Source organism: Euprymna scolopes, chromosome 29, assembly GCF_053919585.1.
Source record: "Euprymna scolopes isolate OS-2025 chromosome 29, ASM5391958v1, whole genome shotgun sequence".
NCBI lineage: Eukaryota > Metazoa > Mollusca > Cephalopoda > Sepiida > Sepiolidae > Euprymna > Euprymna scolopes.
Window position 1 is genome coordinate 61,453,888 of NC_136510.1, and position 22,017 is coordinate 61,475,904.

The 22,017-nt window shown below is 35.1% G+C and overlaps 1 long non-coding RNA gene across 1 annotated transcript; it reads left to right on the forward strand.

Annotated features, from left to right (window-relative positions):
- The first annotated feature begins 598 nt into the window (after positions 1 to 598).
- On the forward strand, positions 599 to 21,075 carry LOC145252665 (uncharacterized). Its single transcript, XR_013863644.1, has 3 exons — positions 599 to 757; positions 15,393 to 15,443; positions 20,533 to 21,075. It is a non-coding gene; the product is annotated as an uncharacterized LOC145252665 (long non-coding RNA).
- Positions 21,076 to 22,017: the final 942 nt, after the last annotated feature.

Here is a 22,017-nt window from a genome sequence, read left to right on the forward strand (position 1 = left end):
AAAAGGAGTTGAAAATAAAAAAATATGCAAAATACTGTTAAAAACCCACTGAATACATGTCAAACTATGTCACGGAAACATATATTGAGCGAGTTTTTAACCGTATTTTGCCTAGTTTTTTATTTATAATTCCTTTTCCCAAACTTACCGTGTCAAATCGTATTTCCAAGTTTAAAGTTTTATGGTGTGTTTTTTTTTTATTCAATTGTAAGGTTAAAGCATAGAATAGGTACAAAACACCCTCCCCTCCCCATGTTAAGAATGGCTTTTTAAATAATAACGTTATTTACGTCCAGAGATCACTCTCTGCACTAGTACCAAAACTTCTTAAAAATGTAAACTTAAAAAAAATATTTACCGTTTTGACCACTTTATATGTTATTCCCCCCCCCCCCCAAGAAAAAAACTAAAAAGTATTTGTGCGCAATAAATATCTAAATTAAATGTAATGTTTATAAATACTTTCATTATGAGGACGGAACTTCTAAAAAATGTAAACAAAAAATGTCCGCAGAGACATGTAAACGCAAAATGTCCGCAGAGACATATGTCCGCAGAGACACGTGCTGAAAACGAGGCAAGCTCCTCCCCCAAAAATATGCGCGAAGTATAATTTGAAAACGAGGCTTCTCTCTTCGAAGAAGAAGGGGGGTAGTAATTTTGGCCATCTTGAATTCTTACGACTCGTAAAAAGTTAATATTTGGTATGAAATAAAGAGCATTTAAAACTACTTAAAAACACCAATAAATGATTCAGGTAGGTTGCAAAGTAACTTTTATAGCTACTGTTAATATTTCTTTGTTGTATATTTTATTTTTTGACCACTTTTTCGAATCTATGTGTACAGTAATACAAACCCAAAATTACTAAACATTTATTAATAATGCCTCACTTTTACAGAGTTTTGTTTTTAAATTTCTTAAATGACGAATTTTATCGACTTTTTTTTTTTTAAATAGCATTTGCGGATGGGTATGCTGACATTTGTTTTAATTTCTTTTTAAATGACTTTTTATCGACTTTCTTTTTTTTAAATAGCATTTGCGGATGGGTAAAAAACGAAAAAAAAAAATAATAAAATAACTAAACGATTTACTGATAATTCTCACATTTACAAATATTTTTAACAAATAAATTTTATCAAAGTCAAGATACCGAGAAATGGTCAGTAAATAAATGGCTTAGTTATTTTTTTTTCGTTAATTTACCCATCCCCAAATGCTATTAAAATAAAAGTCATTTAAAAAGAAATTAAAAAAAAATTAAATGGCAGCATACCCATCCGCAAATGCTATTAAAAAAAGTCGATAAAAGTCGTCATTTAAAAAGAAATTTAAAAACAAATGTCTGTAAAAGTGAAGCATTATTAATAAATGTTTAGTAATTTTTCTTTTAATATTCATAAAGAGTAAAACTTTTTACAAAATAAATGTGACAAATAATCGTTTAGTTTCTACGACAACGTCAGTAAATAAAAAAAAAAGTGTTACGTGCGCTTGCGTCAGAAAGGGAGCGATGTGTGTTTTTTATGCTGGTCGCCATGGAACTCAACGCCCAAGGAGTACCAAATTCTGTTTTCCAAAAGAAATGTTTACTACCAACTTTCTTAAAAAAAAAAAAAAAAAAAAGTGCAAATTTTCCTGAAAAAAAAACAAACCTTTTCACCTAACAATTTATGGCAAAAATAGTGACCCATAAAAATCTGGGGTGCTTCTACACTTTATTGCCGAAATTGGAGACGCCATTTTTTTTCGCGCACTTGCTATCCAAATCTAGGGGAGACATCATTATATGGCCGAACGATTGCTTCCGGAAAGGGAAAGAATAAATTTACCAAAATTAACATTTATTACTTCCAGAAACGTTAAAATTATAATTTATTACTTCCAGAAACTTGGTGAACCGATATTACTGGAGAAAATGAACCTTGACAATTCAAAAAAATGTTTAAAATTATTTATTTGTTAGAAAAAAAAAACAAAAAACTATTTCATAAAAGTCCAATGTTGCTTTAAAAGTAAATAAAGAAAGTGAAAGAGAACATATATCCGTAATTGTTTAATTGGAAATGTTTCGATTTAATTAATGAGAACGGGAAAGTTTTTCATGGAACAATTTTTTTTTTTTTTTTGTTAAAAACAGAAAATTGATAAATGACATATTCATAACCTGGGCGAGCGCCATTTGAAAACCAAAACAAAACCAAAACATTTATTAGTTTTTTTGTTTGTTTATTTGTTTATTTTTTCGTTTGTGTGTTTTGTTTTTTTTGGTTTTCTTTTCGAACAAATAAATAATTGTAAATATTTTTTTGAATTGTCAAGATTAATTTTCTCCAGTAATATCGGTTTACCAAGTTTCTGGAAGTAATAAATGATAATTTTAGTTTAAGGGAGTAATAAATGTTAATTTTGGTAAATTTATTTAGTTTAATTTATCGTTTCCGGAAGTAATAAATGTAAATTTTGGTAAATTTATTCTTTCCATTTTCGGAAGCAATCGTTCGACCTTAAAATGATGTCATCCCTAGATTTGGATAGCAAGTGCGTGAAAAAAATGGCGTCTCCAATTTCGGCAATAAAGTGTACAAACACCAAATCTGCGAGCTGAGTGACAAATCTGCTTAAAATATTGAAAAAAAGAAAAAGAATAGAAACTCTAGATGTATCAGAAATTTGGAGGAATTTTTGACACCCCTAACAGAAAACTGCGAATAAAATATTAAAAAAACCCCGTAATTTCTCCTTTTAAAGTGAGTTGTTTATTTTCTATATGGAATATACTTTCAAAATAAACTATTAAAGTTATTTAAAAAATAATATTTCTATTATTTTTTATTTTTTAAAAAACAGTGTTTACAAAATCCGGCGTGCACATCATGCAGCCATTTATTTACGTAATAAAATCAATAGAATTTTACGAGTTAAATATTTTTCAATTTTTAAAATTTAAAAATCTATCAAAATTTTTCTATTGGTTCAATTTTTACGATATTTTCAGGGTCAATGTGAAATTTTATGCTCTTTCCAATGAACCAAATATAATATTTTAGACAAACGTTGTTTTTTTTTCAAATTCACACCCCCATTTTTAAATGTTTATTAAATTTTAATAATTAATTTATGTGTCAAAGTTTTATATATCACAAATTGAAGATAAAAGATCAATAAAGAAAATATTCCAATTTAAAACAAAAAAAAAGAATAGTTTTTTGGAAATTTACCTGTAAAGTCCAAAGTGTAAAACCTTTTTTTTTTTTTTTTTAAACACGTTGATTTTTTTTTTAAATGAAAGCTCATGTTATGCTTACATCGTCAAGTAAATACCAGACGCTGAGGGCAAATTTTTCTATCTCATTGAATGTTTTCTTTTTTTAGATATTAAAAAAAATAAAATTAGTTGATGAAGAAGTATTAAAATATATCAATCAAAAACTCGTGTATTTCATTAAAAGAATTTTTTTTTAAATCGATGAAGCGGATTTTTTGTTCTAGGGGGAAAACTTATTAGTGAATGTGCGTTTCTTTTTTAACTACGGAGGATGAAAAATACTAATTTTGGTTAACACACGCAATAAAAAAGAGATATTATTTATGCCCTTGGACGAAACCATACTTCATAAATTTTATTTTAGCAGCAGCTATTTAACGCTTTGCGCAAAACATGTTACAAAGATGCGATTTTCTAGGACCCTCGCTTTAAAAAATCCTTTTATTTAAAAAGTGCATGGAATTTAAAATATAAATATGAATAAATTCTTAACAATGAAGAATGGAACTACCCATTTAATAATATTTTTTTTATGTAAGTGATTTTTTGGCACATATGTACATATATTTATAAGCAAGTCAAAATATATTGATTTTCTTTATATTTTTTTAAAAAGAAAACCGCTTTAAAGAAACAAATATTGCATAATTTGCTATTAAACCTGTTATTTTTTTAAAATTTGGTCTTTGCTCCTTTAATTGAAAAAAAAATTAGGGTTTGAATTGTATTTCTAAGTAGTTTATAAGCTTTAAAAAATAGTAAGTTGAATTATTAAGGTTCTGATCATCATTTTTAATGGCCACTTTCTGATACACCGAGAGAACCTCTCTCAAACATACTGGCAATAATTTAGTTTTGTCCTTTCTTTCAGTGTTTCCAATAAGGGAGATTGACTTACTAGGATTTGTATTAGGAGCTGTGTACTTATTAAAATTATTTAATTGTTGAATTTTTTGCATTTTGATTAAATTTGTTAGTTTGCTAGCGCTAAAAGCCCACAGAAAAAATTGAACAAAAGACAAAATTAAAAAGAATGGTACTCATGCAGAATTTAACCCCCCTCCCCGCACCGGATTCCAATTAGTTTAGGGTTCGACCGGCAATCACCGAATTCAGCCGAGAGTTGTTCAAATGTTGAAACACTAAACCAACATTTTATTTATTTTTTTGCAGAATTAATTAATGATGGGAGTATTTTTTCCGTTTATTTTCTTAAAAATTTGTACATTCTCTTGAAAAAAAAATCTAACTTTTCTCTACTTTCACTTAACTATTTACAGTGTTCATATAAAACATTCATTTTTTCTTTTTATAATGAAAATTCTGTTTTCAAAAAGAAATGTTTACTGCCAACTTTCTTTTAAAAAAAAAAATTCCTGAAAAAAAAAAACAAAAAAAACTTTCACCTAACAATTTATGGTAAAAAATTCACCTTTTCTTGGGAAAAAACCCCAACTTTTATTGATAAAAAAAATTGCAAAAATAATAAAATAAATAAACAATACAAAATGCAATTTTTTATAAGGAATGTGTTCATTTTAACAAACTGAGCCACAGCAACGCGTGGCCGGGTATGGCTAGTCTATATATATAAAAATGTAATTCTTGGTTCGTTCAAAGTTTATACAACCATATTTCTACATATCCAATCTAATTGAAATTTTCAGAAAATCTATCTGTAAAGTCAATGAATGTTTGCATTTTATTAAAATAATTTTACATTGCGAATTATAAAAATATTAATTAAAATATAAATATTTTTCGAAGTCGTTTCTGCGAAACTGCCTCGGTTTTATTTCTGGTAACTTCCGTTTCAACTACTCTCGAATTACAAGATAAGTAAAAAAAAACAAACTTACTCATGCAGAAAGTGATCCGTGCTGAAATAATAACGTTATTATTTAAAAAGCCATTCTTAACATGTAGAAGGGAGGGTGTTTTGTACCTGCTCTGTACTTTAACATTACAATTGAATAAAAACATATCATAAAACTTTAATTAAACGTGGAAATACGTTTTAAAAATAGCGCGGATCACTCTCTGCATTAGCACAAAAAAATCCCATAGTTTAAAAATTTAAATTCATTTATGTACTTACCAATGTTTTAATTTTAAATTCCTTTATTTATGTTAAGGCTTTTCAGTCATAAAACATTACGTTTTAATTGTTTGGTTTATTTCACGGCATTGTTTACATAAAAAAGTTTGTTTTAATTTTTTCTAAACTGTTTCATTTTTACGACATGCCTCAACGAATTATAAACACCCTAACCTCCCCATGTTAAAAAAAACACACCCTTCCATAAACCTCGAAAGCCGTTCTTAATGTGGGGAGGTTGGGGGGGGGGTTCATTCCGAAAGCCGTTTTAACATGGGGAAGTTAAGGTGTTTATAATATGCTGGGACGAGTGGTAAAATTAACGAAGTTGCTATCTATTATTATTTTTTATTGCTTGAAATTTATTTATTCGACAAAAAAAAATTACATTTTGGTACTCCTTGGGCGTTGAGTTCCATGGCGACCAGCAGAAAAAAAAATAATAGTCGCTCCCTTAGTCCCCCACCCCACCCCGCACGTAACATCTTTTATTTACTGACGTTGCCGTAACTAAACGATTATTTGTCACATTTACAAACATTTATTTATTTATTTATTTTGAAATTTTTTTTTACTTTTTATGAATATTAAAAGAAAAATGGGTACTCATGCAGAGAGTGATCCGTGCTGAAATACTGTAAAATGTTTTTGACTCGTCATGGGGGCTATGAGACGAATGGATTCGCCAGTGATTTTTATAAGCACTGGCTGGGCTAAACAATCAATGAAAACGTTTCAAAATTATTATCAAAATTGTCAAATTTGGGATTTAATCAGGGTGCGTTAACTATGCCACGGACCGCATTTGGTTCTTGCCCACCATCTTGGTAACTGATCTGAAATACGCCTATGTCTCAAAACTTAACAGGTTATGCGCCCAGCCATTGTCTTTTCTTTGACGGATCGGAATCTAAATTCGAATTGTGGAAGGTAAAATTTCTGCGATATCTAAGGATTGGAAAACTACACAAAGTGATACAATTCCAACAGAGAATCCAAACGACCCCAAATTTCTCGAAAAGAATGCGACTGTTTTTGCTGAACTGATTCAATGTTTAGACGATAGAAGTCTGTCTCTGATTATAAAAGACGCATTGGATGATGGACGAAAAACTTTGAACATATTAAGAGAACATTATTTATCAAAAGGGAAACGGAAAATAATATCCCTATATACAGAATTAACATCTCTGAAACGTAACGAGGATGAAACGATCATCACGGACTACGTTATAAGGGCAGACACAACCACCAATGCCTTAAAACTATCAGGTGAAATAAAAAGCGATAGCTTGTTGATATCAATGACCCTCAAGGGACTTCCAGCCGATTGTAAAACATTTACAACTGTTATAACTCAGAAAGACAAACCCATAAATTTCAGCAAATTTAAAGTGGCATTGTGCAGTTACAAAGAGACTAATCGTATGCTCGTGGACAATAATAACTCCAGCAATATTATGAAGTTCAAAAATACTTCTCGAAAGCAGACACTACCAAATTACGCACCTCACCGCAACGTATCCAAAAGTAATTTTCCCAAGAAAAAGAATAAAATTATCTGCTATAATTGTGGATGACCCAACCACAAATGTTTCCAATGTCGATATAAACGCTCTAAAATGGACTCCGTAAAAATGTTGAGAACTTTGAGGAAAAACATACATTTCTATTCACATGTAACTTTGATAATACCACAAACGGTAAAAATCTCCTTCTATACTGTGGTGCTACAGCGCACGTTATCACCAAGGAATCTGATTTTATTAATTTTGATTCAAACTTTAATCGTCAAAGTCATTTTGCCGACGGTAGTCAAATAAATATATATAACTGTTATAACATATAAGTTATCAAATTTACCAAATTTTCATTACTAATGATTACTATATTGTCCAATTTCTACTGTACACTCTTTAACCCTTATCCTTGAGTGGCCTCTTGGCCTTGATAATGTGGTGATGCCTATGTAAAAAAAAAAAAATGATATAGTCTTGAAAAGAGGCGATGCTAAAATATCCCTAAAAAATAATAAAGGCGAAATCTGTAACTGTATTCTAAAAAATGCTCTGTTCATACCTACATTTAAGCAAAACATATTTTCCGTGCAGGCTGCAATTAAACAAGTCGCGAATATACAATTTGGCCAAAATAAATCAAAATTAATATACCCCAATGGAACTGTATTTGACATTAAAGAAAATGGCCGACTATATTATTTAAAAAGTATGGTTCCCTCAAAAACTGCCTGTAGGGGAATAAATAAGAGCACCAGATTACCGGTGTAGGGTAAGGAGTGAGGTCCCTTGAAAAAAGTAGAGGAGAGTCCGTACACATGAGGCACGGACGCAAAAGTTCTTCTCCTAAAAGACAATGTTGGACAGGCAGAGTACAACTCTAGAATACAGTCCTCACTCCTCCCGTAAACCCCACTATTGAAGTGAGTAATCTTTTTACCTTAATGTTCTGAATTGTAGTGTTGTCATGTTTTCATGTTTGTGAATAAATTCTTGTCGTTTATACTTGTTGTACGTTTAGTAATTATTAAAGCTGGTCGGTAGTTTTGGGAGTTGGAAGAACCTAAACCCGTATCAACAGTGGTGACCCCAACTAGCAACATAGAATACGCAAAGCAACGTTTTTTTTTATGTTTTAATAACAAAAGGAAAATGCGTAAAATTAAAGTTTATTTTTAAATAAAAATAATCCATAACATGAATCCCGGCGTCAGAGTAGTTAAAAATAAATAAACAAAACATTTACGTACGTAAGTTAAAAATAAAAAAATAAAAAATAATGACTAGTTACGTTTCTGTGCCGAGATTTATTCTATACAAGTATCGTTACCCTTTCATCGGGATATTCACATTTTTCTCGCACAACAATATGGCCGACCGCGCCTTCTTCAATTTGCACGTGGCGCCAGTCTCGTGATTGGCTGATGTGAACACTACGTCACACTTCGTCTTCCTCTTGCTCTGTCCCTACTATTACTACTATACGGTGTCATCTAGCTAACTGTCGCTATAAATAAATAAATAAGATAAAAATAAATAATAATAATAATAATAATAAAAATCATAAATAAATGTGAAATGGCGTCGCCCACATTCAGTCTGATTCCAACGGATGTACGGAATGACACTGCTTTGTTTTTTGCACAGCTAGATTTACATTTTCGGCAGAAAACGATATCAGGACAGACTGAAAAGTTTTGCCATGTGGCGACTATATTACTTCAGGATGTTATCGTCGAGGTGAGAGACCTAATTATATCTCCTCCCACGGAGAAACCATATGACACCCTACGAGAAAGAGTGACAACTGCTGTGTCAGTTTCAGCACACAGGCGAATCTCACAATTATTAGAACAGGAAACGATGGGGGATAGCACGCCGTCACAGTTTCTAAAGCGCCTGCAGAAGTTGGCTGAAGGGACAATAGACAATAATATTGTCAAACACATCTTCCTACAGCGCATACCAACCGAGTATAAGGTGGTAATAGCTGCACAAGATGAATCTATGCCAGTGGAACGAGTGGCTGAGATAGCCGACCATATTGCCGATATAATGTCGACACGGTCGTCAACGGTGGCTGACATTCAGACATCGGAGAAAGACGAGCTACTCTCCAAACTAATGGAGGGACAGACCAGATTGGAAGCTCGCATGAACAAAATGGCGGAGGAGATCGCGAGACTTACCCTCGAGAATAAGCAAAGGCGGGGGGGGGGGGTGCGCGCAGCCACTCCAGAGAACGGAGGCAGGATAGGACCATTTGCTGGAAGCACAAGAGATTTGGGGAGAAGGCAAATTCCTGTATCCCACCGTGTAGTTACAAGAGTTCGGGAAAAGCTTAAACCGACAGAAGAATGCGGCATCAACTGTCGGTGCATCTCGTTCAGGCCGCCTATTGTATGTGGTGGACAAAAACTCAGGTACGTCCTTTTTGGTGGACAGCGGGGCACAGGTGTCTCTCATTCCTGCGACTGCAGCCGACAAGAAATCCCCTCCCTGTAAATTCACACTACGAGCTGTGAATGGCTCGTTAATACACACATATGGGGAGAAGTATATGGACCTTAATTTAGGCCTGCATAGAACATTTACCCACATTTTTATAGTGGCGGATGTAGACAGTGCTATTTTAGGTACCGATTTTTTACAGGCGTTCGGTTTGGTGGTGGATATAACAGGCCAGTGTCTGAAAGATCCAGAAACGCATCTCACAGCATGTGGGGTAGTTAAGACTGGTACTCCATTGTGTCCAGCAGTGGCACATGCAAACCAGGATAACGATTTTCTGAGTCTCTTGAAGGAATACCCTTCAATTTCAGTGCCTTCTTTCCATAGGGACGTTTTGCCACACTCCACCACACACTATATTGAAACAAATGGTCCGCCCATTCATAGCAAAGCTAGGCGCTTAGCACCAGAAAAGGTAACAGCGGCCAAGGCTGAATTTCAGCAAATGATGAAGTTAGGCATAGTTCGCCCTTCAAAGAGCTAATGGGCTTCACCTCTTCATCTTGTCAACAACGGGCATGTGGGGACTACAGAGCACTGAATGCAGTCACTAAACCAGATAGATACCCAGTACCACATGTCCAGGACGTGACAGCAGTGGCTCAAAATAACCGTTTTTTTACAAAATTGGATTTAATTCGAGCATATCACCAAATACCGGTGGAGCCCGAACACATTCCTAAAACGGCTATCATCACCCCATTCGGGATGTTCGAGTTCATGCGAGTTCCTTTTGGGTTGCGGAATGCAGCACAAACATTCCAACGGTTCATAGACCAGGTATTGTCGGATTTGCCATTCGTCTGTGCATATATTGACGATGTACTTATTGCTAGCCAAACTAGAAAGGAACACATCGGTCATGTGCGACAGGTCTTGGAACGTTTGAAGCAATATGGGATAGTCCTAAACCCATTAAAATGTGCTTTTGGTCAATCCGAAGTAATTTTTTTAGGACACCATATTTCAGAGGGGGGAATATCCCCATCACCAGAGATGGTCAAGTCCATTCAAAATTTCCCTATCCCTGCCACAATGAGGCAGCTGCGTCAATTCTTGGGGCTGATAAACTTTTATCGTAGGTTCTTACCTCACTGTGCACAAGTACTTTTACCATTGACAAGTTTGTTGACAAATGTGAGGAAGTGTGACATTGTATTTTCAGAGCACGCGGTAGAAGCATTCAACAAGATCAAGGCTATGTTGCAGGAGATTGCAAAATTGTCTCACATCCAACCCAACCAGGAGCTGTGCCTAGCAGTGGATGCATCCGCAATTGGAATTGGAGCGGTCCTACAACAAAAATGTGATGCGGACTGGAAACCCATTTCCTTTTTCTCAAAAAAATTAACAGAGACTGAGAAACGCTATAGTACATTTTCCAGAGAGCTGTTAGCTGCATTCTCCGCGATACGCCATTTCCGGCAGCTCTTGGAAGGTCAGCAGTTCCATATCCTCACGGACCACAAACCCCTGTTAGGCGCTTTACAGTCTTCCTTGGACAAATATTCTCCCAGAGAGATTCGCCAGATGGATTATATCCTTCAATTGACATCGGATATCTGGCACATCAAGGGAGCAGACAACATCCCAGCAGGGGAATTAATTCCCCGCGATAACCTTATCGCGGGGAATTAATTCCTTCCTGTTGCAGCCGGCAATTGACGTCGACACCTTGTCTAAAGAACAACAGAAGGATGAACATTTACAAAATCTCCTGCAGAATAATCCAACTTCATTGAACCTAGTGACAATTACCAACCCTACCAGCCACACAAAAGTTGTGTGTGACACAAGCACAAACAAACTGCGACCATACGTTCCAGCATCGCTACGCAAAGACATATTTAAGGCAGTACACGGTCTATCGCATCCAGGGGCCAATGCCTCTGTAAGGCTACTGATATGTCTGGCCGCAAATAAAAGCTAATACAAGAGCGTGGGCGAAAACGTGTGTGGAGTGTCAAAAAGCCAAGGTCGGTTGTCACACGCGGGCTCCTCTGGGCATGTTTCCAGTTCCAGATGAGAGATTTCAGCACATTCATGTCGACATCACCGGACCATTTCCGACATGTGAAGGTCAGTGCTATCTGCTGACATGTATCGACAGATTCTCACGATGGTTTGAAGCTCTACCGATGCCAGACATGACGGCATACACAACTGCCAGGACATTCCTTGCTGGCTGGGTGGCCAGATTCGGTGTACCACAAAATGTTACATCAGACAGAGGTCGACAGTTTGAGTCAGACCTTTTTCATAAACTTGCAAAACTTTTGGGCACCAAGAGTATACACACCACGGCTTATCACCCCCAGGCAAACGGCATGGTCGAGCGACTACATCGCAGTCTGAAAGCCTCCTTACGGGCACAGCTTACGGACAATACAAGGTGGTTAGAACATCTGCCACTAATATTGTTGGGACTGTGGACAACGGTGAAAAGAGATATGGAGTGCTCAGCAGCGGAGGCTCTATATGGAACCACATTGCGGTTGCCAGCACAATATTTTTTTGAAGCACCAAAAAAAGTTATGGACATGACAGCGTTTGTCGACTGGCTAACAACAAAAATGGCATATTCTCCCTCAGGCTCGAATAGGAACATGGTCCCATATGTACCTAAGGGTTTAGAGACTTGCACGCACGTCTTTATCCGTGATACGGAAAGGAGGCATTCCCTGCAACCGCCGTATCGTGGCCCCTTTAAGGTTGTGGAGAGACAAAATGAGACAAAATAAGTTTTTCAAGGTGCTTATCAAGAATGAGGAACAAAACATTTGGTAGACAGGTTAAAACCCGCAGCACTGGAAGAGACATATCTGAAAGTATCACCCTCAAACGCCATGCTGGTAGATATGATGCTTCAGAAAGTAGAAAAGAAAAAGACACGGTCAGGTAGACATGTCAGATGGCCAGCACATTTAAAAAATTTTGTGACGGTTTAAATAAAATTAAAAATGTTGCCCATTTATTTCAGGTACTCCGTATTTTGGGGGGGGAGTACTGTAGGGGAATAAATAAGAGCACCGGATTACCGGTGTAGGGTAAGGAGTGAGGTCCCTTGAAAAAAGTAGAGGAGAGTCCGTACACATGAGGCACGGACGCAAAAAGTTCTTCTCCTAAAAGACAATGTTGGACAGGCAGAGTACAACTCTAGAATACAGTCCTCACTCCTCCCGTAAACCCCACTATTGAAGTGAGTAATCTTTTTACCTTAATGTTCTGGATTGCAGTGTTGTCATGTTTTCATGTTTGTGAATAAATTCTTGTCGTTTATACTTGTTGTACGTTTAGTAATTATTAAAGCTGGTCGGTAGTTTTGGGAGTTGGAAGAACCTAAACCCGTACCAACATGCCTGTCACGACTTGGAAACCTGGCATAAAATTCTAGGACACTGCAATGCAGCTGATATTAAAAAAATTACCAAATGTAGTCGAAGGCATGAAAATAATACCTTCAGACGATCTCCCAAATTGTGATGTGTGTGCACAGGGAAAAATGACGAAACATATAAGCCGAACGCCAGACAAAAAAGCTATGAAAATTCTCTCACTTGTGCATTGTGACTTAGCAGTTCCGATCAGCCAGATGGGGAGAAATAATCTAAGGTACGTTTTGAACTTTATTGATGATTTTTCCGGTTTAATTATGGTTTATTTTCTAAAAAAACAAATCCGACACTATCCTCGCCACTAAAAAATATTTAGCTGATATTGCCCTGTACGGTTCATTAAAATGTATTCGCTTAGACAATGGGACTGAATTTACTAGTAAAGACTTTGAACTTCTATTAAATAACCACGAAAAATCAGCGCCGTATTCCCCCTTCTAAAATGGCACCGCTAAAAGGGCATGGCGAACCCGTTTTGAGATGACATGATGCCTACTTATGGAATCGAAATTAGCGCATAGTTTATGGACGTACGCTTTAATGGCGTATATCTGATATATATAATATATCAGAAATAGATCGTTCAATAAGAGGCTAGGAAAAACGCCGTATGAAGCGTTTTGCGGCGTAAAACCTAAAATGAACAGAATGCATCTATTTGGTTCTGATTGTTTTGCATTTATAAAAAATACCAGTAAACTAGATACTAAAAGCGAAAAAGGTACTTTCGTAGGTCACGATAAAAATAGTCCGGCATACTTAATCTACTTTCCAACCCAAAATGCCATAAAAAGGTTTAGATGTGTAAAATTCAATGATACATTAAATTTAAAAAATGGCGATCCAGTGGATGAAAAACGTGAAATATTTCCTAGCATCTTAATCGATCACAATGAAAATATTAATAACGACGACAATTACAGTAGAACTTCTGACGAAAATATTAACCAGACACGTCGATACCCAATAAGGGAACGAAAAAGGCCAGACTTCTTACAAATTGAAAAGATACAAGATTACACTGTGGAGTACTGTTATTCGCTGAACAGTGCACCGGAAAGTTATAATGAGGCGATTAATTCAGAAAATCACCAAGAATGGGAACCAGCTATGGTATCCGAATTGAAAGCTTTCTCTGAAAATAACACATACCAAATAGTGGCACAACCAACAGATAAAAATATAATTTCTTCACGCTGGTTTTTTTTCCAAAAAAATCACAGCTTCTGGCAGTGAAACTTTTAAAGCAAATGTTTTTCACAAATTTCTGGAGTGGAATATTTTGCAACATTTTCACCAACGACAAATTTAACGACAATTAGAATTTTATTACAACTTGCCGCTCAACACAATTTAAAAATACATCAAATGGATGTAAAAAAATGCTTATTTAAATGATCCGATTGACTGTGAAATCTACATTTACCCTCCAGAGGGATTTAAAATGAAAAATAAAAATTGGGTGTGGAAATTAAATAAATCGTTATATGGACTAAAACAAAGTGCACACAATTGGAATTTAACACTCCATAATTATTTAATAGAACAGGAATTCAAACAATGTCCCGTAGATGTGTGCATGTATACCAAACATGTAGGTAATAAATTGTTGATTTTGTGTTTTTGGGTTGACGATATATTACTCGCCTCAAACTGTGACAACACTTTAAAAGATGTTAAAAATGAATTAAATAAAAAATTTAAAATGGCCGATCTTGGACGACTGTCATGGTTCCTTGGTATTTTTTACCTGTGAAAATGAAACTATAACTATGAACCAATCACGATACATTAAAAAAAATTCTACTCAAGTTCGGAATGCAAGATTGTAAGCCATGTTCAACTTCCGTCGAAATGGACATAAATAAAAATATAGGGACCGAAACAAAATCCATAGATAATCGAATATACAGGGAAATGGTAGGCAGCCCCATCTACTTGATGACTGCAACAAGGCCTGACATATGTTACACTGTAACAAAGCTATCTCAAAACTTATCGAAACCGACAATTAAAGACCTTAATCGTGCAAAACAAATACTTCGTTAGCTAAAAGGAACCAAGGAACAATCTTTAAGATTTAAAAAATCTACATATCCTCTAAATTTAGAAGGCTTTTCGGATTCAGATTGGGGTAACTCTAAGGATAGAAAAAGTATAGCAGGGTATTGTTTTAGACTGTCAGAGACTGGACCTATGATCTTTTGGAAAACTAAAAAGGAACAAATTGTTGCCCTTTCTACTCGTGAAGCAGAATATGTGGCTATTACTCATTTCGTGCAGGAGGCAATTTTTCTGAACACCCTTCTAAAATCTATTTTAAAACCAGATCTAAGTAAAAAACCTATAGTAATTCATTGTGATAATTAGAGCAGTATCTTATTAGCAAATAATTCTATGATTCATCAAAGGTCGAAGCATATTGATATCAGATATCATTTTATAAGGGATGAAATAAGGAAAAAAATCTATTTCTCTTACTTATGTGACGTCTGAAAATAATATAGCCGGCATTTTCACTAAACCTATACAAAGAATAAAATTAAGACATTTTATAACCGAACTTTTTGGAATCTAATTATGAATAAATCTCTTTTCAGAAACCCAAAAAGAGAAGCATGAACAGTCAAAATCACACACACAAAAAAAAGGTAACTTGTTAAAACCTTTTCTTTGTAAATTTCTTATTTGTTAAATAATTCTTTTTTGTATCTTTTTTTTTGGCAAACATTTGTTAAAAAAAAATGTGTATTTGTGAATTTTTGTGCATATGTTTATATGTATTTGAAAAGTATTCTATTTGTATGTGTATATATTTGAAAAGCGTTTATTTTTATGTATCAAAAAACAAAACAAAAAAACTTAATGTCATAAAAAAATATGGCTTCTTTTTGCACACATTATACCAATATATCAATAATTCTTTTTGACCAATGAGAATAAAGACAAAATCCCCCAAAACCAGAAGAAGAAAAAAAACCCAAAAAACAAAACAAAAAAAAAAAACAAACAATTATTTTATTGGTTTATTTTTCTTTGTTCATTTATTTGTTTATTTTTATTTTTATTTATTTATTTATTTATTTTTCTTTCCTTTTCTAAAGTCAAACCAAAATTGAATCCGAAAGGATTTTTCCATTATATCAAAAAGGGGGGGGGTGTAAAATGTTTTTGACTCTTAATGGGGGTAGAGATTTATTTGCTGCCTACCTCGGCAAAATGTGGCACAAGGCCGGAAAGTGGGAAACCAGTAGGCTCCCCTAAAGGAGGAACACTTCTGCAATTGTAAAAATTGCCTGAGTAACCACGTCGGCATTCCCCGGTAGGGACGCCTCAGGCAGTAACCTATAAATTTACTCCACCAGAAAGCCCAATGGTTTGACCTGAGAGGGTGGACTTCCAGGCGGTGTACCTCAGTCCGAAAGGTGCTGGGCTGGTTCCCGGCCCCTCACCTGTCGGGCTGAGTGTCAAGAACGGATCTTTGACGAGTACTTCTACCCTGTCTCCCTGCAGCCGAAGTCGCTAGGAGACCTTATGGGGGTAAATATTTATTTTATTTGCAAAAATTAAATTTACATAATAAAAATGTGGCACAAGGCCGAAAAAGGGGGGTGGGGGTTAATGTCGACCTAACTAACATAATGTTAACTTAACTAGACTCTTTTACCAAAATACCAGAATTTTTCTGAAAATTACAAATATATATACATGATGTGGGGGGCTGGGGATAAAAATCTTATTTACAATAACGAATGAGATATTTACAGATGAAAAAAAAATGGTTAGTAAAAAGAACCCCCTCACTACTAATTGTGGCAGGTAGAAAGTTTTGTCAGTCGAAAAGATGTAGGTCCCTCGAAAACTGACTTTATTGAAACCACAAAAATGGCCTACATCACTGACAAAACTGTCTATCCGTCACCTAATGGGGCCGGGAGTGGGGATTATCGAACCAAAAGAGGGGAGTAAAAAAAAAAAAACAAACAAACGGGGGGCGATGGGACAGGGGCGAACTAAAAAAGGGGATTGGGACGATGACAACATGCATACTCTAGCTAAGTAAAAAATCGAAAAATGCCTAACTATTCTATTTTAGGTGGTCCGATGTATGTCTATGTTAGTTCAGAACACCCAAAATTCTTAAAACCTAAGTAAATTCAAAAAAGGAACTTAAGATCAGCTCCGTTCACTTTTCACAGTCACAAAACTTTCACCCACCTGTCGTTGAAATTTGTCAGAGCGAGTTTCAACTTCTCCAGCTTAATTCGCGTTTTCAGTCGATATTTGAAAATGAGAACAAGCTGGGGAGCAGTGAAGGTCTCATTTCCGTAACCCTCCTTCTGTCGCGTCGTACAAATCACACCTCTCATAACTGCTAGTAAACACAGAAAAGCGTAGTGTTCTTCTTTCTTCATGGTCGGTGCCCAGTTGCAGCACGGGGAAACTGAATCCAGCACAAAAACCGCCCGCTCAGCATGCAAACCGTGAAGCCTTTAACTAACTCACACAACTGTCGAACGATGGCCCAGTGGAAGAAAGCATGATACAATTTAATGATCCCTCTGGTAAAGTACTGAAGTATGCACCCGTTCCTAAACCAGGAGTTAAGGAATAAAAATGGGCGACAGCCTCAAATACACCTCGTAGGGCAGACCATCAATCCCGGGGGTCCTGTCTAGCCCGACCTGTTTCAAGGCCTCAAGAATTTCTTCCTCTTTTATGCCACCTTCACACCTAGTCGCTTCGGTCGCCTCAAGGCGAGAAAAGTTGGCTAAATAGGTGTCAAACTGTTCAATAGACAGACCAGGCTCCTTGGTGAAAAGTTCCTGAAAGTGAGTTCGAAAACCCTTCAAAATTTAGTCATTTGAAGTTACGGTTCGTCCGCCCGGCAATGTGACACTGGCGATGTGTTGATCAGCAGAACGTCGAAACTCCTCTGCACGCAGTGACGTGGCCATATTTGTTGCTTCGTTTGGCGCTCTTTTTAATCTAGCCCTAACTAGTAATCCCTGGTTCTCCCTGCTATCCAAGGAGTCCAGTTCAGCCTTAACTAAAGTATAATTAGCACTATCCCCCTCCTCCACGCCCTTTCTAATCTATATTCTAGTGTCGCTTTCACTGCTCTAGAACTAAGGTTGAGCCAGCAACTAAAATTAGCAGCAAAGGACCTAATGACTTTTTTTAGGTTACCTCACCACTTATTCCCGATGATAACCCCATCAACACCCTCTGTATTATTAGTAGAAACTGTTCTTGGAAGTCCTTCACATCGAACAACGATGTGTTGAACTAGCAATCCTAGGTTTAACACTATCTAAGTTTACTCGAACCCGGACAAGCCTATGGTCCGAATAAACAATGCTATGAAAACTTGGACAGTCTAAAAGCCCTAGGTCGACTCTTCTAAGAACCGATCGATGTAACTCGAAAGTTGCACCGGATTGGAGCTGCATCTACCTGTCCAAGTCCATGCTAAATCCCCGGGTTTTTCGCTTCAAAATTTATCGACAAGATCAAACTTGTCGACAAAGTCTCAAAACGCTTTAGCTTCCCGGTTCTGGTTAGTATCCCTTGTGGTATTAACCCCGCGATCTAACTCAGGATCCAGGACCACGTTCCAGTCTCCTGCTAAAACTAACCGGCGAGACAAATTTATGAAGGGCTTGATTCGCCGAAAAAAGGAAACTAGCTCAGTACTGTTATTGGGCGCATAAACCCCAATAAAACGAAATGTCACATCCTTTATGGTAACATCCAGAATGAGCAATCTTCCCTCTGGATCTGCATAAATAGGATCACACAATGCATCAAGAGAGTGCTTAACTAGCCAGGTAACCCCCCCCCCCCTTGCATGCGTATCAAAATGTGCTGAGTAGAGCTGAAAGTCTCTAAGGAGCACATTCTGATAGTCACTTGGAATAAACATATATCCTAACGGAGGCGTTGAAGGTTGTGTGCAACTCAAAGTTTACGAGAGGCGTCCCTCAACCCTCGGACATTCAACTTAGCTAATCTTAAGGCAATCTTGGCTTATTTAGGGTTGGGAATCCTGACCATAGACAGTGTCAAGACACCGACAGCTGTCCCCATGGATCCAGTGGTCATCTCAGTGGTGATTGACCCATCAGGGGACAGACCACCGATGTCAAGAGGAAAAGTTAGTTTAATGGCCCTATATAATGATGGGTGCATTTTGATAGGGACCCGTCCAACACATGATTTCTTCATTTCTAGAATATCTTTGTCGTTAAAGAAAATGACTGGAGGAAACAAATTAAATGCGCTATTTGCTTCCTCCATCATTGTCCAAACCCCGCTGGCCTCCGCTCTGGGCCTAACAATAGTCTTGGGGCTTTGGGGAAATTTTTGAGGTTTGTAATATCTTTTTTTAAAATATTTTTTAAAATTAGAAGGTTTTTATAATCCTTGTTTTTATGTGCCTTCACCATTGTCTCCCTTTCCGTTGTTATTTGACAGACTGCTTTGCCTGTAAAAAAGGGAGGGGATTTTTTTGGGGGGATTCACTCTCAGAAGAGGGTCTCCTTTGCCTTTTTTTGTCTGACGGGGTGGGAGGGGGCATATCTGTTTTCATGGGAGAGGAGCGAGGAGTGTTCTGAGGCGTGTTAGCAGGTGTGCAAAAAGGGGAAGGTCTCGGACTTCTTTTCTTGGGAGGGGCTCCTAGAGATGTCATATTTTTTCCTCTGTTAGGGAGTGCAGAGCTTATTGGGGCTGGGATTTTTTTGGGAGGGAGCGCTTTTCCTTAGGACTAGGATTTGATTTTTCTGGGAACAGGGACTCGGGGAAGGGGATGGATTTTTTTCCTCGCGTTTTTCATCTAACGTTTCTTTTAATTTAACGTTTCTTTTAATTTAACGTTTCTTTTAATTTAACGTTTCTTTTAATTTAAAGAGTTCTTTGAACTTGTTCCCTCCAGGATCTTTGCTTATATGGATTTCTAGTTTTTGTTCTTTGGTTAGGGATTTTGCGTAGGTTCTAGGTGGTGACTTCTTGATAGGTACAATTTTCCATTCGTCTTTCACTGGTGATGCTGATTCTGTGTTAAAAACTGATTTAATCTCGTCAGTTGATATTTTGGGTGGGTTAACTTTCTCTACCATCTCAGGCATTTTGGATCCAGGCTGCGCGTCTGGCACTAAGTGAGGTAGTACCCGATTTTTTGGGTTTTTTGTTGTTGTCTGCTTCTTGGGGCACGTATATGTTAAGTGCCCCACTTCTCCACATATCCAACATGCCTTCCTGCCACCACTATAGGTAATTTCTCATTTTGCGCTTCTAAGTAATAGGGGATTTTGTAGTAGGTCTCCCAGTTTAATAGAATGTCAAAAGACCAGACACCATTATACTGGTCGACGTTTACTCCTGTAATGTCTCCAAATTGTAGAAAGTAGGCTGCTAAATATTCCTCTGGTATTACACCTGGGACTTCGAATATGGAAATGGTTGTACGTCTTCGTCCCAGGTATTCCATCCTCAGAATGTAGTCCGGTGTTATAATTTCATTTTTGGAAAGCTTGATGCAGTCCTCTTCAGACTTAAAAAGGGCTGCCCAGGTGTTGTAACCTTTCGTCTTTGTTATCCTTTCTGCCCTCATTCCTACGGTTGCAATCAATTTGGTTACAATCTCTTTGGTCGATCTAATAAGTTTTTTCGTTTTTCTGTCTTTAATAAAAAGTGATATGGTCTTCTTGGCAAATTCTTCCAATCTTATTTGTTTCACAGTAATCCCGTTAGCAGTAACATGTTCCACGCACTTCTTGGCTTCCTCAAGGAAAGATTCTAAGTCGATTTTAACCACTGGCGGCTCCACCTCTGACTTTTCCTTCGGAGGCTCCGATGGCTCACAGCTGGTGGATACCATGGCCGACGGGTAATAAGGAAAAAACTGGAAGATCCGGCACTTAAGTAAGTAGCGACGGGGGAAGAAAAGGAAGAGCAATAAACAAATTTAACAAGAATAACAATAATATCATTAATATCAATAATAACAATAATAATAATAATATCAATAATAACAAGAATAACAATAATAACAATAATAACAATAATAATAATAATAACAATAATAACAATAATAACAATAATAATAATAATAACAATAATATCAATAATAACAATAATAACAATAATAACAATAATATCAATAATAACAATAATATCAATAATAACAATAATATCAATAATAACAATAATATCAATAATAACAATAATATCAATAATAACAATAATAACAATAATATCAATAATATCAATAATAACAATAATATCAATAATAACAATAATATCAATAATATCAATAATAACAATAATATCAATAATATCAATAATAACAATAATATCAATAATAACAATAATATCAATAATAACAATAATATCAATAATAACAATAATAACAATAATAACAATAATATCAATAATAACAATAATATCAATAATAACAATAATATCAATAATAACAATAATAACAATAATATCAATAATATCAATAATAACAATAATATCAATAATAACAATAATATCAATAATAACAATAATATCAATAATAACAATAATATCAATAATAACAATAATATAAATAATAATAATAATATCAATAATAACAATATCAATAATATCAATAATAACAATAATATCAATAATAACAATAATAACAATAATATCAATAATAACAATAATATCAATAATATCAATAATATCAATAATAACAATAATATCAATAATATCAATAATATCAATAATAACAATAATATCAATAATAACAATAATATCAATAATAACAATAATAACAATAATATCAATAATAACAATAATATCAATAATATCAATAATAACAATAATATCAATAATAACAATAATATCAATAATATCAATAATAACAATAATATCAATAATATCAATAATATCAATAATATCAATAATAACAATAATATCAATAATAACAATAATATCAATAATAACAATAATATCAATAATAACAATAATATCAATAATAACAATAATATCAATAATAACAATAATAACAATAATATCAATAATAACAATACTAACAATAATATCAATAATAACAATAATAACAATAATATCAATAATATCAATAATAACAATAATAACAATAATAACAATAATATCAATAATAACAATAATATCAATAATAACAATAATATCAATAATAACAATAATAACAATAATAATATCAATAATAATAAT